Below are 15,828 nucleotides of genomic sequence, written 5' to 3' on the forward strand. Positions count from 1 at the left end.
GGCGAGGCGCCCCTCACCGTGCGGCGGGCCGAGCAGTGCCGCGCCGCCCCGCCGCCGCCTATATGTGCCGGGCGCGGCCCCCCCTCCCTCGCTGTAACCCGAGCCGGGGCGGGAGCGCGGCCGCCGGCGCAGCGGGGGGGGGGGGGGGGGGGGGGGGAACGGCGCCGGGGGCACCGGCCCCCCCCCAAAACTGCCCCCCCGGGCCACATCCAAATGTCGGGGAGGGGGGGCTCCCCCCCTCCCCCCCCCCGCCATCTCCCCCTCCGAGCCTCAGAGGGGTCTGGGAGGAGGGAGACCCCCCCCCTCGAATCCTTGGGGGGGGTGTGAGACCCTCCGCCTGGGGGGGGGGCTGAACCCCTATCCTAGGGGAGGGGGGCTTGAGTCTATGCCCCCCCCGCCCCCCAATCCTAGGGAGTCCTGGGAGTCTGAGCTCTCCTACCCCCCCCTCAAAGTCCTGGGGGTCCTGGGGGTCCTGCCCCCCATCCCAGTGGTCCCAGGGGTCCTGGGAGTCTGAGCCCCCCCCATAAAAAAAATCCTGGGGGTCCTGAGGGACTGAGTCGCCCCCGGGTCCTGGACGGTGCTGGGAGGCCGGGACCCCTCCCCATCGTGGGGGGTCCTGGGGGGCTGAGCACTCCTCCTAGGGGTCTGTGGGGGGGGAAGTGAACCCCCCCCCCGAAGGTCTGAGCCCCCCCCCCCCAATCCTTGGGGGTCGGGAGAGCCTGAGCCCCCACTCCCACTCCTCAGATCCAGGCGGGGGGGTGCTGAATCCCCCTCCTGGGGGTCCAGTGGGTCCTTGGGGGCAGAACTCCTCCATCGGGGGGGGCTGAGTCCCCCCCCTAATCCTGGGGGGTTCTGGGGGGCTGTATCCCCCCTCCCCTGGGAGTCCTGGGAACCATATCCCCCCCAGCTCATCCTGGGGGTACCGGGGGGCTGAATATCCCCCCCCCAATCTCAAGGGGTCCTGTGGGACCATATACCCCCATTGCTGGTGGTCCTGGGGGGGCTGTACCCCCCATCCCTTCCTACATGGGGGGGTCTGGGCCCCCCACAGTCCCTGCCCTAAATGCCCCTCCTCACCCTGGGTCCCCCCCATTCCCAGCTCCGGACCCCTCCCTGCACCCCCTGCCAGCCCCAGATACCCCCATCCCTCTCCCCGCCCCAATTCTGGCTGGTTCGTAGCTGAAAAAGGGGGTTCAAGCCCTAAACTGACAGCTCCCCCCAACATCAGCTTAGCCCCCCCCCCAAGTCGTTCATCTGTCTGGACACGGGCCCAGCATCCCCCCCCCCAATAACAAGGGGTGCAAATTAGGGGGGGGCAGGACCTGATCCCTCCAAGCCCCCCAAACTGTCCCCAAGCTCCCCCCCCCCGCATCTGCCCCTTCCAGTTTTGCAAACGTGGGTCCCCCCCGCCATGGGAGGTGGGGGGAGAATAGGGTGATGGTGGGGGTGGGGGTCCCGCACCCCCAGGGCGGCGATGGGCGATGGTGGTGGGGGCGTTGCAAGGTTGCGGGGTGGGGGGGGAACATTTTCCAGCCCGTGGCAGCGCCCCGGGGCCAGCTCCGGCCCCCCCCCATCGCTGCCCCCCCCCCCCGGTGCCACGTGCGCACCCCAGCCCCGCTGGCCGCAGCACCCTGGCCGGAGTCGCACCCCCCCCCCCCGGAGGTGCTGCAGGCGGGGAGGGTGCTGGGTGCTGTCAGGTGATGGACGGGGCCTGCCCCGGCCTTTAAAAGTAGCTCGGCGGCTCCGGGAGCAAATTCCTGGCGCCGACGCCGCTCGCTCCCGGCTTTGCGCCGTCCCGGCAGCCCGAGTTTGTGCCCGTGGTGCCGGCGGGCGGAGGGCATCGCCCCCCCTCTTCCCCCCGACAAATAAATGTGATTTTTTAGTTATTTTTTCGGAGGCAGGAGGGGCGCAGTTTTGCATTTAGGGTTTTGCAAAAGTGACATGAAAAAAAAACAACAATAAAAAAAGGATTTTCGGGGGTGGGGGCGGCTCCGAAGCCTCGCGGGGTCCCCGGAGGCGCCCGTGCAACAAGGCGCCTCTGTTCCGGCACCGGGCTGGTCCCCCCGGCCCGCCGGGGAAGCGGCGTGGGCAGCGGCGCCGGAAAGGCCGGACGCTCCGCTCCGCTCTGCTCCGCTCGTCCCGGGAGCCGGGCGGGATGTTGCCAAGGAAGAACGAGGCTGGGAGAGGATGGAGCCAGAAAAGGATGGGACTGGGGAGGGATGGAACTGGGAGGGATGGGACTGGAGTAGGATGGAGCTGGGGAAGGATGGAGCTGGGGAAGAATGGGAACAAGGAAAGATGGAGCTGGGGAAGGATGGAGATGAGGAAGGATGGAACCAAAGAAGGATGGAGCTGAGGAAGGATGGAGCTGAGGAAGGATGGAGCTGAGGAAGGATGAGACCAAGGAAGGATGGACTGAGGAAGGATGGAGCTGAGGAAGGATGGGACCAAAGAAGGATAGAAGCTGGGGAAGGATGGAGCTGAGGAAGGCTGGAGCTGAAGAAGGATGGAGCTGAGGAAGGATGGAGCCGAGGAAGGATGAGACCAAGGAAGGATGGAGCTGAGGAAGGATGGGACCAAGGAAGGATGGAGCTGAGGAAGGATGGAGCCGAGGAAGGATGAGACCAAGGAAGGATGGAGCTGAGGAAGGATGGGACCAAGGAAGGATGGAGCTGAGGAAGGATGGAGCCGAGGAAGGATGAGACCAAGGAAGGATGGAGCTGAGGAAGGCTGGAGCCGAGGAAGGATGGAGCTGAGGAAGGATGGGACCAATGAAGGATGGAGCAGAGGAAGGATGAGACCAAGGAAGGATGGGACCAAGGAAAGATGGAGCTGAGGAAGGATGGGACCAAGGAAGGATGGAGCTGAGGAAGGATGGAGCTGAGGAAGGATGGAGCAGAGGAAGGATGAGACCAAGGAAGGATGGAGCTGAGGAAGGATGGAGCCGAGGAAGGATGAGACCAAGGAAGGATGGGACCAAGGAAGGATGGAGCTGAGGAAGGATGGAGCAGAGGAAGGATGAGACCAAGGAAGGATGGGACCAAGGAAGGATGGAGCTGAGGAAGGATGGAGCTGAGGAAGGATGAGACCAAGGAAGGATGGGACCAAGGAAGGATGGAGCTGAGGAAGGATGGAGCAGAGGAAGGATGAGACCAAGGAAGGATGGGACCAAGGAAGGATGGAGCTGAGGAAGGATGGAGCAGAGGAAGGATGAGACCAAGGAAGGATGAGACCAAGGAAGGATGGAGCTGAGGAAGGATGGAGCAGAGGAAGGATGAGACCAAGGAAGGATGGGACCAAGGAAGGATGGAGCTGAGGAAGGATGGAGCTGAGGAAGGATGAGACCAAGGAAGGATGGAGCTGAGGAAGGATGGAGCTGAGGAAGGATGAGACCAAGGAAGGATGGACTGAGGAAGGATGGAGCTGAGGAAGGATGAGACCAAGGAAGGATGGAGCTGAGGAAGGATGGAGCTGAGGAAGGATGGGACCAAGGAAGGATGGAGCTGAGGAAGGATGGAGCTGAGGAAGGATGAGACCAAGGAAGGATGGACCGAGGAAGGATGGAGCTGGGTAAAGACGGGACGAGGGAAGGCTGAGGCCGAGGAGGGCTGGATCCGAGCGAGGACGGGCCCGGAGCCGACCGGCTTGGGGGAAGCTGGGACCGGGGTGCAGCTGCGGCTCGTCCGGCCGCCGCCTCCTCCCGCGGCTCCGGCGAGGCGCTGAGCTCCACGTGCACCGCCGCTGCCTCCCCCAAAATCCTCCCCGGCAGCCGGCGCCGCACGAACCCGAGTGCCGCCCGAAAACTTGGCCGAAAACGCCGCGGCTCCGGCCCCCGTCGCACAGCACCGCTCATTTATTATTATTAATTATTATTATTATTAAAACCGCGGGTCGCCGCCGTGCCTCAGTTTCCCCGGGCGCCGGGGGAAGCCGGCGGCAGGCGGAGGAGCCGGCGCCCGGCCCTTGGCAGCCGGCGGCTCCGCGCAGCGGCCAGGAGCTGGCTCCCGCCGGCGCTTTCCAGTGGAAAACCGGCGCCGGGAATCAACAACGCTCCTCTCCGCCGGCTCGTCCCGTTAACCCGCCGGCCCCCGGCGGCTCCGGCGCCCCGCGGCCGCGCTGGATCCGCCGGGGACGAGCGAAGCCCGGAGGCCCCGACGGGGTCAGGCAGCCCCTTTTTTTGGGGGGGGGGGGGAGGCACGAGGGAAACGCAGCGGCTGTGGCTGCCGGAGCGCTAAAGCCACGCGAGGGAGCGTCGGAAACCCGATTTCCTCCGGATCGGTGTTTTCCACGTGGGTTTTGGGCCGCGGCCGCCTTCCTCCCCGCGTCGCCCGCCGCTGCTGCAGCTGGAGCCTGGCGGAGCTGCCAAACTGGGCCGAACTGGGCTGGAATGGGTTGCAGCGGGCTGCAACAGGTTGCAACAGGTTGCAATGGGCTGCAGGAGGCCGAAACGAGCTGCAACAGGTTGCAAAGCTCTGCAGTGGGTTGCAGTGGGCTGCAATGGGTTGTAAGGGGCTGCAATGGGCTGCAACAGGTTGCAGTGGGCTGAGAAGGCTGCAAGGGGTTGCAATGGGCTAGAATGGGCTGCAAGGGGTTGCAAGAGGCCGAAATGGGCTGTAGTGGGTTGCAACAGGTTGCAATGTGCTGAAAAGGGCTGCAATGGGCTGCAATAGCTTGCACTGGGCTGCAGTGGGGTGCACTGGGCTGCAGTGGGGATGCACTGGGCTGCAGTGGGATGCAATGGGCTGCAGTGGGTTGCACTGGGCTGCAGTGGGGATGCACTGGGCTGCAGTGGGATGCACTGGGCTGCAGTGGGTTGCACTGGGCTGCAGTGGGGTGCAATGGGCTGCAGTGGGGTGCACTAGGCTGCAGTGGGATGCAGTGGGCTGCAGTGGGGTGCACTAGGCTGCAGTGGGATGCAATGGGCTGCAGTGGGATGCAATGGGCTGCAGTGGGGATGCACTGGGCTGCAGTGGGTTGCACTGGGCTGCAGTGGGGATGCACTAGGCTGCAGTGGGGATGCACTGGGCTGCAGTGGGTTGCACTGGGCTGCAGTTGGGATGCACTGGGCTGCAGTGGGGTGCACTAGGCTGCAGTTGGGATGCACTGGGCTGCAGTGGGGTGCACTGGGATGCACTGGGATGCAGTGGGTTGCAGTGGGCTGCAGTGGGGTGCACTGGGCTGCAGTGGGTTGCACTGGGCTGCAGTGGGGTGCACTAGGCTGCAGTGGGGATGCACTGGGCTGCAGTGGGTTGCACTGGGCTGCAGTGGGGTGCACTGGGCTGCAGTGGGGATGCACTGGGCTGCAGTGGGATGCAATGGGCTGCAGTGGGTTGCACTGGGCTGCAGTGGGGTGCAATGGGCTGCAGTGGGGTGCACTAGGCTGCAGTGGGGATGCACTGGGCTGCAGTGGGGTGCACTGGGCTGCAGTGGGATGCACTGGGCTGCAGTGGGGATGCACTGGGCTGCAGTGGGTTGCACTGGGCTGCAGTGGGGTGCACTGGGCTGCAGTGGGGTGCACTGGGCTGCAGTGGGGATGCACTGGGCTGCAGTGGGTTGCACTGGGCTGCAGTTGGGATGCACTGGGCTGCAGTGGGGTGCACTAGGCTGCAGTTGGGATGCACTGGGCTGCAGTGGGGTGCACTGGGATGCACTGGGATGCAGTGGGTTGCACTGGGCTGCAGTGGGGTGCACTGGGCTGCAGTGGGTTGCACTGGGCTGCAGTGGGGTGCACTAGGCTGCAGTGGGGATGCACTGGGCTGCAGTGGGTTGCACTGGGCTGCAGTGGGGTGCAATGGGCTGCAGTGGGGTGCACTAGGCTGCAGTGGGATGCAATGGGCTGCAGTGGGGATGCACTGGGCTGCAGTGGGGTGCACTGGGCTGCAGTGGGGTGCACTAGGCTGCAGTGGGGATGCACTAGGCTGCAGTGGGATGCAATGGGCTGCAGTGGGGATGCACTGGGCTGCAGTGGGGTGCACTAGGCTGCAGTGGGGATGCAATGGGCTGCAGTGGGTTGCAGTGGGATGCAATGGGTTGCAGTGGGCTGTAATGGGTTGCACTGGGCTGCAATGGGATGCAGTGGACTGCAGTGAGCTGCAATGGGCTGCAGTGGGATGCACTGAGTTGCAGTGGGCTGCAGTGGGATGCAGTGGGTTGCAGTGGGCTGCAATGGGTTGCACTGGGCTGCCATGCACTGAAACGGGCTGAAAAGGGCCGAAACGGGCAGATTCTGCCGCAGACGGAGGAACACACGGCCAGCGCGGTTTGAGGGACCCCCCCTCTTTTTGTCCCCCCCCCCCGACCCCACTCACGATCTGCAGTCTGCGGCCAGGAGCCCGCCCGGGAATTAAGGCGGCAGGTTGGATCTGCGGGAAGCGCCGGGGGGCTGCGGGGATTTTACCGGGAGGGGGGGGGGGGGCCGGAGCCGTCGGCGGGCGCAGGGGCCCCCGGAGGCCGGGCGCGAGCCGGGTCGGCTCCGGCCGCGCAGCCGGCGGGGGTAACGCGGGGCCGCCGGCACGAGCCCTCCCACGCTGGTGCCCCTCCAAAAATAGCATGGTTTTAATAGCTTGTTCTTTCTTTTTTTCTTTTTTTTTCTTTTTTTGCTTTTCCTTCACCTTCTCGGTTTTATCGCACCGGTGCGGGTTTCCTTCCTCGATCGCGGCAGCCCCCTTATTTGCTCCCTTTTCCCCCTTATTTTCTCCCTTTCCCCCTTATTTTCTCCCTTTCCCCCTTATTTGCTCCCCTTTTCCCTTTATTTGCTCCCTGCTCCCCCTTATTTACCCTCTTCCTCCCTGTTTCTCCCCTTATTTGCTCCCTTTTCCTCTTATTTGATCCTTTTCTCCCCTTACTCTTCCCTCCCATATTTTCTTCCTCTCTCCCCTTATTTACTCTTTCTTCCCCCTTTTTCCTCCCTTTTCCTCCTTATTTACTCCGCTTTTCCTCCTTATTCGCTCTCTTTCCCCCCTCCCTTATTTGCTCCCTTTCCCCCCTTATTTGCCCTCTTTCCCCCCTCTTTGCTCCATTTCTCCCCTTATTTGGTCCCTTTTCCCTTTATTTGATCCTTCCCCCCCCTTATTTGCTTCCCCCCCCGTATTTGCTCCCCTTTTCCCCTTATTTACTCTCGTCTTCTCCTCCGCTCCACTTCTCCTCCTCCTTCGCTCCACTTCTCCTCCTCCTCTGCTCCACTTCTCCCCCAATTCACCCCCCCACCCCTGCCTGGCCCCCCCCCCCCCCCCCGTGCCCCGGTCGGGGGCCGAGCGGGCGCCCCGGTGGCCCGCGGGGCTCTGCTAAGGCCATCGGCGGCCGCGGCGCCGCTGCCGCCGGGACGGGCCAAGGCAGCTCTGGAATTCGCCGCGGCGGGAGCGGAAGGAATGACATCAAGGCGGCGGCGCACCGGGACCCGCGCGCGCGGACGCCCTTAACTCTGCCCACCCCGGTGCCGTCTCGGCCGCCGCCCCCACCCCGCCGCCGGGGCCCCCCCCACACCTCCCCTGCCGCGCATGGCGCCAGCCGGATGGTCCCCAGCTTGATGCCACCAGCCAGGAGATGGTCCTCACCTTGGTGCTTCTGTCCCCACCTTGATGCCACCAGCCGGATGGTCCCCACCTTGATGACACTGCCCCCCATCCTGATGCCACCAGCCAGGAGATGGTCCCCAGCTTGGTGCCACCAGCCAGGAGATGGTCCTCACCTTGGTGCTTCTGTCCCCACCTTGATGCCACCAGCCGGATGGTCCCCACCTTGATGACACTGCCCCCCATCCTGATGCCACCAGCCAGGAGATGGTCCCCAGCTTGGTGCCACCAGCCAGGAGATGGTCCTCACCTTGGTGCTTCTGTCCCCACCTTGATGCCACCAGCCGGATGGTCCCCACCTTGACGACACTGCCCCCCATCCTGATGCCACCAGCCAGGAGATGGTCCCCAGCTTGGTGCCACCAGCCAGGAGATGGTCCTCACCTCGGTGCCACTGTCCCCCATCCTGATGCCACCAGCCGGGAGATGGTCCCTGCCTTGATGCAACTGTCCCCACCTTGATGTGACCAGCCACGATATGGTCCTCACCTTGGTGCCGCTGTCCCCACCTTGATGCCACCAGCTGGATGGTCCCCACCTTGATGACACTGCCCCCCATCCTGATGCCACCAGCCAGGAGATGGTCCCTGCCTTGATGCAACTGTCCCCATCTTGATGCCACCAGCCACGATATGGTCCTCACCTTGGTGCCGCTGTCCCCACCTTGATGTCACCAGGCAGGAGATCATCCCCACCTTGATGCCACCAGTCAGATGGTCCTCACCTTGATGCCACTGTCCCCACCTTGACACCACCAGCCAGGAGACAGTTCCCAGCTTGATGACACTGTACTTGTCTTGATGCCACCAGCCACAACATGGTCCCCACCTTGATGCCACTGTCCCCACCTTGATGTCACCAGCCAGGAGATCATCCCCACCTTGATGCCACCAGTCAGATGGTCCTCACCTTGATGCCACTGTCCCCACCTTGATGCCATCAGCCAGGAGACAGTTCCCAATTTGATGCCACTGTCCCCACCTTGATGCCACCAGCCAGATGGTCCCCACCTTGATGACACTGTCCCCACCTTGATGCCACCGCCCCCACCTTGATGCCACCAGCCAGGAGATGGTCCTCACCTTGATGCCACTGTCCCCACCTTGATACCACCAGCCATATGGTCCCCATCTTGATGCCACTGTCAGCAGCTAGGAGATGGTCCCCATCATGGTGCCGCTGTCCCCACCTTGATACCACCAGCCGGGGGTATGTCTCTACCTCGATGCCACCAGCTGGGGTGAGTGTCTCCAGGTTGATGTTCCCACCCGGATGCCAAGTTCCCCAGCTTGATACCACCAGCCAGGAGATGGTCTCTGCCTGGGTGTTGCTACCCAGAGTGAAGGTCCCCACCTGGGTGCCACCAGCCAGGGCAACTATCCCCACCCTGCTGCCACTACTGGCGTGAACGTCCCCGAGATGACGCCACTGGCCCCACGTTGGTGCCACCAGTGGGGGGAACTGTCCCCAGCTCCGGTGGCCAACGCCAAGCTGCAGCTTTCCAGCCTCCCCCCACCAAAAGAACCCTCATTTTGCCTTTAATTCCAAGCAAAACGATTGTGTTTTTACCTCCCCCCCCCCCAAGTTTTCGCTTTGAAAACAAAGAATTTTGGAGGAAAAATAAATAAATAAATTTGGGATGGAGAAAAGCACCATGGGGTAGGGGGGGGGCCGAGGGGCCCTTTTGCCTCCGGCCTCCGTTTCGGGCTTGTTTCTTTGCCCCATTCGGCGCTTGCCCAGCGCCGCGAAGCTGCCGGCTCCGGGGGGGGGCCGCGCTGCCCTTCGCCTCCCAAAATACCCGCGGTCCCGGGCAAAAATAGCCATCGGCCTCGGCTCCGAAACCCGGCAAATTTCTCTTTAATAAGAGTTTTTTTCAGAGGTTTTTTTTTAAAAAAAAAAAAAAAATAACTCCGAGCTGGGTTTCTCCCTGGAGCCTCGAACCTGGCAGCTCCGATTAACCTCAGACCTTCCCCCAAATATTTCCCCTGGCTCGGCCGGGCGGCGCGGGAAAGGGCCGGCAGAAAGGCGCTTTGTCCGGCGCCGCTCCCGCGTGGACGCGGCCCCGGCGGCAGGGAGCCGAGTCCGTCGGCTGCGAGGAGCTAAAGGGATTTTATTTATTTTATTTTATTTTTTTTTTTGGGGGGGGTGGCTTTTCCCGTTTTCTTTTTCTTTTTTTTTTTTCTTTTTTTTTTCTTCTTTTTGCCACTTTTCCCCGCGTTTCGGGCCCGGCCGCCGCAAGGTCCCGGCTCCTCCCGGAGCGGCCGCGAGGTGGGAAGGGGCCCGGGGAAGCCGCTGGCATTTTTGCGAGATGATGTCAAATAACTGCGGGGCGACGACAAGCCCCGGCAAGGCCGAATTCCCGCGGCCTCTTCCTCCTCCTCCTCCTCCTCCTCGGAGGGGCCGACGGGCCGGCGAGTCCCCGGGAAGGTGACGCCGGACAAAGGGCTCCATTGAGCCGGGCGCTGCCGGGAAGCAGACGCGGGAATCGGAGAGGGGGGAAACGCGACACGGTTTTTTTCCCCCGGTTTTTCCGGAGGCTGCTGGCGTGGCAAAAAAATAAAATGAAATAAAACAAACCCCCACCACTCCGAAACGGGGAATCTTCCCCCAAAGGGAGACACCGGGGGGGGTGGTGGGTGCAACCGTCTTATTAGACATCAGGGAATCCACCGGCTCGGGGGCCTCGTCCCGCTGCCCGGCCCGAGCCAGCCCCGCGGTGCGGGACACGACTCCGAAACGGTTATTAGAAATGGAGAAAGAAAAAAAGAAAATTAAATAAAAAAAAAAAAAAAAAAAAAAAAGAGGAGGAAAAGGGGTGGGGGGGAAAAGGCAAAATAACCAGAGCCGGAGCGCCGGGAGGGCCGAGCGGCGGGCGCCGGGGCCAGCGGGGCCGGCCGGGCCCTGGCAGCCAGCGCTGCCCGCTAATGAGAGCGCCGATTATCCCAAATTAATGAGGGCTGGAAGGAGGCCGGCGCGCGGGAGAAGCCCCTTCCCGCGGCGGGAACCGCCGCGTCCTCCCCCCCCGCCCCCCGTTTAATCCTGACACATCGTCCCATCCTGTCCCATCCCGTCCCGTCCCGTCCCGCCGCCGTTTCCCAAATCCGCAGCGCTCCGGGCCCGGGGGGAGGCGGAGAGCCCGGCACGTGGCGCCGGCGGCTCCCGGGGACGAGGCCGCCGCGGGAACAGGAGACCCGGTGGGAATGGGGATCCCTGCGGGAATGGGGGTTACCGTGGGAATGGGAGCTGCTGTGGGAACGGGAGACCTGGGCGGAATGGGAACCGCTGTGGGAATGGGAACCACCCTGGGAATGGGAGACCCAGGGGGAACGGGAGACCCAGGGGGAATGGGAACCACTGTGGGAATGGGAACCGCTGTAGGAATGGGAATCACCGTGGGAATGGGAGACTCAGGGGGAACGGGAGACCCGGGGGGGATGGGGACCTGGGGGAATGGGAACTGCCGTGGGAATGGGAGACTCAGGGGGAACGGGAGACTCAGGGGGAATGGGAACTGCTGTGGGAATGGGAACCACCCTGGGAATGGGAGACCCAGTGGGAATGGGGATCCAGTGGGAATGGGAACCGCTGTGGGAATGGGAGACTCAGTGGGAACGGGAGACCCAGCGGGAATGGGAACCAACCTGGGAATGGGAGACCCAGTGGGAACGGGAGACCCGGGGGGGATGGGGACCCAGGGGGAATGGGGACCCAGCGGGAATGGGAACCACCCTGGGAATGGGAGACCCAGGGGGAACGGGAGACCCAGGGGGAATGGGAACCACTGTGGGAATGGGAACTGCCGTGGGAATGGGAGACTCAGGGGGAATGGGAACCGCTGTGGGAATGGGAACCACCCTGGGAATGGGAGACCCAGCAGGAACGGGAGACCCAGGGGGAATGGGAACCACCCTGGGAATGGGAGACCCAGTGGGAATGGGGATCCAGTGGGAATGGGAGACTCAGTGGGAACGGGAGACCCAGCGGGAATGGGGACGCTGCGGGAACGGGAGCCGCCGCGGGAACGGGAGCCGCCGGCACTCTCCCCCCCTCTTAAAAACCGAGCGGCGGGGGCTTATTTTTATTATTATTGTTATTTCCACCCCTGCTCCTCGAACGCAGGGAGTAACCGAGCCCTCCCGCGTGTGCGTCCATCCGTCTGTCCGTGTGTCCCCCCCCCCCCCCCAGGCCGGCCGCCCCCTTGCAGCGACGCTTCCCCGCGGCCACCTATTTGGGGTGGCGGCGAGCCAGGTCCGGCCCCGCGCGGGGCTGCACAAAGCCGCCCTCTGTGCCGGCGGCCGGAGGATGCCGAGAAAGCCGGGGGGGGGGGGGGAAAGAAGAGGAGGAAAAAAGGAAAAAAAAAAAAAAAAAAAGAAAGAAAGAATCAGCGTTTCTTGCAGCGCGTGCGGGGCCCGGCCCGAGGGTCCCGCGGCTCGAACGGAGACCGGGCTGCGCCGGGAGCGCCCGCGGGGCTGCCCGGAGCCTTCGGCCTCGGCGGTGGGGCTGGGGGGGGGGGGGGACACACCGCAGAGGGGAGGTGGAGGCCGGGGACACTCACCCCCCCCCCCGCCCCGGCCACCCCTCTGCCACCCGCCAGGAGCCACGCGGCGACGGGGACGAGGAGCCAGGCGAAGCGACACGTGGCGCCAGCGTCCGTCCGTCCGTCCGTCCGCTCTCCTCGGGGTGGGGGGGGCTCTTACCCCCTGCAGAGGACAGAACAGGAGGAAAAACTCCTTTATTTTTATTTATTTTTTATTTTTTTTATTTTTTTTTTGCTAAGAGGAGGGAAAAAAAGGAAAAATAAAATGGGGGGGGCAGCGCTCTCCGCCCCCCCCGGCCCGCGCCCGGCGGCCCCAGCACAAGGCCGGCTGTGTCCGCGCGCGCCGTAAATCTGGGATGCTGCTTTGTAGGAACGCGACTAATTATTTAGCCGGAGCAACTGGAAAAAAAACACGGCGAGGCCGATGTTCTCGCCGGAGTTTACCCAACAATACGGATGCCAATCGCAACACGCAGCGGCTCGCTGCAGCCTACAAAGGGCATTTTTGTCCCGGACGAGCTTTTTTTTTTTTTTTTTCCCCTCCCCACCAGCAGGTCTTATTAATTTTGCGCGTCCATCGGCGGCGCTGGCGCTTGGTCGGGCGAGAAAAGCAAAGGGAAGGGAAGTCGCTTTTGGAAAGCGGTTGATAAGCAAAAGGCTTTGGAGGCTGCGGGCGGCTTTTCCGGCCGTTCGGAGCCGCTACCGCGCGGCCCCGGGAGGAGGCAGCTCGCGGCCAGGGCGGGTTGCGCGGTGCCACCTCGCCGCGTCTCCACGGCGGCCGCTCCGGCGTCCCTCGGGGCCACCGCGGCGGGCCGGCGGGTGGGAGAGGGCAGGCGGGTCCAGGACGAGCTCCGCGAGGTCCTTGCTTCGCCGTTGGCTTCCTTGCAGAGTTTCGGGCGAACGCGTCGCCTCCGCTCCCCATCCGTGGAGGTAGGAGGCCAGAGAAGAGCAGGAGATTCCTCGGAGCCCGGTCGAGCTGCATCACGGGAGCAGGTGCCGAGGCTCCAGGCCCCTTAGCCGCGGATACGGACACGGATGGATCCGACCCAGCACAGACATCACTTTTGGGTGGGCGACTGCACCACGGGAACAACGTCCCCGTGAAGGATCGATCTCTCCGTACCGGGGACCTCAGGTCTGGTCCTTGCCACCGCTCCGTCCTTTGCTCAAGGGGCTGCTGGGTGCCTGACGGTCAGAAGACCCCAAACTTGCTGTTGGGGGACGCTTCAGAAGGTGAAAGGCCCATCCTCTGCCACCCATGAGCTAACCTGGGCTAAAAAAAGTCACGAAGACGAGCCTGACCTCACGCTAGCTCTTTGAAAGTCAGATCTTCACCATCATCGGCGGGCTAGCTGGGAGCGGGGAGGAACCCTGCTTTGGAGACACCAACTGTCCATCAAGAGAAGCTCGTTCAACCAAATCCAGAGCAGAGCGACAGTGATTAGACTGGGAAGCATGGGAAGAACGTGGCCCAACGGCCCAAGAGAAGGCCCAGGCCTGTCCTCGCTCCACAGAGAGCCAAGGATGATCTGTTTACTCAGTAAATCGAGAAGGAAGCCAGAAGGTCAGCGGTGCTGCCCACCCTCCAGCCCCACATCTGGCCGCGGGCGCGGGTGGCCAAGTCCTCCGTCAAGGCACCGTTTTGTTGAGCCGATGACCCGAACCGCCTCTTGGCAACCTGCTTTCCCTCTGTTTGAGCATACCTGGTCCAGGTCAATATTTGGAGCCGCCTGGAGTTAGCAGGAGACAGGTGGCAAAGCTGGAACCTGCCCTGGAAACCAGCAGAGCCAACGCGAAGGATGAAGAAGCTCCAAGGGCCGTTCCAGGGAACGCGCGGCTCTCCGGGGACGGGGAGGTCCTGCCAAGCCCAGCCGCAGAGGGGGGCAGCTCCAAAGGGAGAGTCGAGGGCTTTCAGCACACGCTTTTTCCGCACTCCCCCCCCCCCTTACAAACCAAGAACGAGCCTAGAACGGGAGGAAAAGATGGAGAAAGATCCCTGGGCGCTTTGGTGCAAAAAGGAACATCTCGTTTCCGCGCGCTGGACAAAGCAAACAAAACTGGTTCTCCTAAGCGGTAACCTGCAAAGGTTTTATCCAGCGCGTTTGCAAAGGAACGTCACGGTCCCCGCGCCGGCAGGGCCGGCGTCACTAGCTGGTGCCTGCAGGTGGTCAGGAAAGGACAGGAGGGTTTAAGACATCCCAACTGCTGGTTTCAGCCCCGAGGGAGCCCGGTCAGTGCAAACCACCGCCGGGGGCTGCAAGCAAGGGGGCAATTTGGCACGGAGCATCGCTTAGCACGGGATATCGCAAAGATCGCACGCTCTCCAACCGCCTGGAGAAGCGTCGGCTCTCCAACCTGCAAGGCCGAGCCGCGCTCGCGTACCAAACCCTGCAGGGCCGGGCAGAGGGGCTGAGCCGGCTCCTCCAGGGAGAAGCTCCCCGGGCACGGACAGGGCTCAGAAGGGCTCCGAGTCGCCCCGCCACGATGCTGAGGTCCAGCACCTTGGCTAAAGACGTTTCACATACGAGAATCTCCAGGCAAAAGGTGCTCGAAATCCACGCGAGCGGGACGGGCCAGGACCTGCACCCTCAGCTTTGCTCTCCCACCAGTTAACCCCAACGAGTTCCTCCAGGGTGGCACCAAGCTGCAACCCCCTCATCCGGGCTCCTCGCGCCCGTCTCTGCAGCGCTGCCTTTCCCCACCCTGCCGTGAGCCCTCCGCCAACTCAGCCAGCAGCTCCGGACCGGCACCAGCTCCGGTCTGAGCTCAAAGAAAAGCTCCTGGAGCAAGACGCTGCACCAAGACGCTGCACCAGACGCCCCTCCCGGGGGATCGAGGCCTGGCAAGACACGAATCAAGGCCGCCAACGCTGGTGAAGACGCTCACGCCGTAAACCCAGTTAACACGCGTAAAACAGGGCGGATAATTCCCGACTTCCAGGCATAGCTTGCAAGCAAGAGATGAATGGAGCATTGAGCCTTTGGGTGGGAGACAGCGAAATGGGTATTTACAGAAGCCACGTGTGCGTGCATGTTTGCGAGGAATGTTAGAGATGCTAATAACTGGCCCTTTGGAAACATTAGGCACAAAAAAAAAAAATCTTGCTCATGTCTAGGAATAAGGATACAGGAAGGAGGAAAAAGTCAATATGACCTGAAAATCCCCAGACTGGGATGGGCAGGCAGGCTGGGCTACATGATTTATTCTATTAATAAGCCAGAAAGAAGGGCACGAATAAATGCTGAATGCATTTTTCGTGGCCGCAGAGGGATGGGAGCCGTGTGTCTAGGGAGGTGTGTACAAGCGTCTTTAGGTTACCGGCGTACGCGGGGCACAAGCCGCCTTTGACAACGGCGATTTTCTCCACGGCTTTTCGGAACTAGGGAGCCAACGAAAACAACGGACTTGTTGATTTTGTTACCGGGACATTGTAAGAGGCTCTTTCAGACCAGAACTACTGTTCCGAGTGTTTCGGTGGTGCCTGAAAGCTCCGACTGATACCGGGTCCTGCCTGGAGAAAGGGGAGGGGGGGAAGTAAGCAAGCCCTGAACCACTATATTACTGGAATGGCCCAGGAATCAAAAATCAGGACCCCGATTCCCAGCTCACAACCCACGCTCCGGCTCAAGGAAGCAGCGAGACGAAGAGGTGATAACGCACGAGTCTAAAAGCCTTTTAGCTCCGGCTTGCAGCGGTTTTAGGAAGAGAAAACTGGCTTTT

Source organism: Rhea pennata, chromosome 29 (genome assembly GCF_028389875.1).
Source record: "Rhea pennata isolate bPtePen1 chromosome 29, bPtePen1.pri, whole genome shotgun sequence".
Classification (NCBI taxonomy): domain Eukaryota; kingdom Metazoa; phylum Chordata; class Aves; order Rheiformes; family Rheidae; genus Rhea; species Rhea pennata.